At 39.7% G+C, this 1,745-nt stretch overlaps 1 non-coding gene across 1 annotated transcript; it reads left to right on the top strand.

The window, feature by feature from the left end:
- Positions 1-834: 834 nt before the first annotated feature.
- Positions 835-941, top strand: LOC141609646 (small nucleolar RNA R71). The gene has a single exon (XR_012527568.1). It is a non-coding gene; the product is annotated as a small nucleolar RNA R71 (small nucleolar RNA).
- The last annotated feature ends 804 nt before the right edge of the window (positions 942-1,745 follow it).

Genomic DNA, 1,745 nt, shown 5'->3' with positions numbered 1-1,745 from the left:
CGGGTTACCTTGAGGAGGTAATTGCCCCTTTTGTCTTTGGGAGCTAGAAGATGCTAATTGGGTCATTTGAGTCTCTAACATTTTGGTGTGGGCAAGTATGTTGTTAATGGTGATTTCTTTAGCTTCGCTATATTTTGCATTTGGGTGAAGAATTCTTGTTGGTTCTTTTGCAATTGGAGGACCGTTTTTTGAACATCAAAGCTTTGGTCATTGGATTGGTTGTAGGATGGTTGATTTTGATATCCTTGGCTTTGGTTGAAAAAGGGTCTTTGAGTTTGGTTTGTCATTGGAGGTGGAGTGTATGTTGGTTGAGGATTTTGAACATTTTGGCTCTTGTATGAGAGATTTGGATAGAATTTGGTATTCTCATTATAGTAATTGGAATCAGAGGTACCACTCTTCTATGGTTGGAAAGCATTTACTTGTTTATTTGTTCCCCTACAATCGTTTTGATCATGTCCCAAGGTTCCACAACTTTCACATACTCCATTTGGGATTGAGGATGATGCCACCATAGCATTAACATGTTGTTTGGGTGATTTGGAGGCTTCATCAAGCTTAGCCATGGCCTTCTCAAACTTCAAGTTGATGGTGTCGATATGAGCACTTAGTTGAGCACTCAATTGTGTGATGGAATCTACCTCATGCTTTCCTCCTCTAGTGGCCTTTCGAGGCCTACTATATTGGGAATTATAAACCGCCATCTATTCGATTTTGGCCCATGTTTGGTTGTCATCAACTTCGGTAAACCTCCCATTGGATCCCATATTAAACACATTGCGTAAGACTTCATATAAGCCGTTACAAAATTGTTGAACAAGGAACCGCTCACTAAGTCCATGGTGTGGACAAGAACAACAAGTGTCCTTAAATCTCTCCCATGCTTCATATAATGATTCCTCATCCCTTTGCTTGAACCTGGTGATTTGGGCTCTCAACATATTTGTCTTCTCCGGGGGATAGAATTTCTTGTATAAGGCAAGTGCTAACTTCTTCCATGAATCAATACCAAGGGTAGCCTTGTCTAGGCTCTTCAACCATTGCTTTATGGTACGATCAAGGAAAAAGGAAATAATACCCATCAGATTTGGTCTTGAGTATCTCCGTTTGAGAAATTGCATCACAATAATCACAAAAAGTCTCCATATGTAAATGAGGATCTTCACTAGGCATCCCTCCAAATTGACTTCTCTCAACCAACTGTATGAATGCGGATTTGGCAATGAAATTACCGGTTCAATGTGGTGGTGTAGGAGTACCGTTTGGTAGGTTCTCCTCGGTTGGTACGGAATGAGATGAAAATTTAGGCATTGTTGGTTGATTTTGTGGTTGGTTTGGAATTGGGTTATCCTCTCCGTCTCTTGCAAAAGGGTTGACAAACTCAATGGTATTTGGTTGAATGTTCACGATCTCTCCAATACCTACGACTCTTGAAGCACCTCTACCAACTCTTCTATTGTTGGTTAAGGTCCTTTCAATCTGGAAATCAATAGGTAATAAATTACCTTGTGATCTCTTAGTCATGCAAAATATCAAACAACTAGAAAACAATTAGAACAATCTTGATGAGATTGACTTCCCTAAGGTAAAGAAATACACAACTAAAAACAATTAACGAAAATCAAATCAATTGAACACCGTCCCTGGCAACGGCGCCATTTTTGGTTCTGGATATTTATCGTGCTCGTCGTTAAAGCTATCAACCAAAACAACATTTCTAGCTCTACAAACTACTCTTAAGTGGA

Source organism: Silene latifolia, chromosome 10, assembly GCF_048544455.1.
Source record: "Silene latifolia isolate original U9 population chromosome 10, ASM4854445v1, whole genome shotgun sequence".
Lineage (NCBI taxonomy): Eukaryota > Viridiplantae > Streptophyta > Magnoliopsida > Caryophyllales > Caryophyllaceae > Silene > Silene latifolia.
The sequence above is the reverse complement of the archived record's forward strand: the minus strand, read 5'-3'. Positions and strand labels throughout refer to the sequence as shown.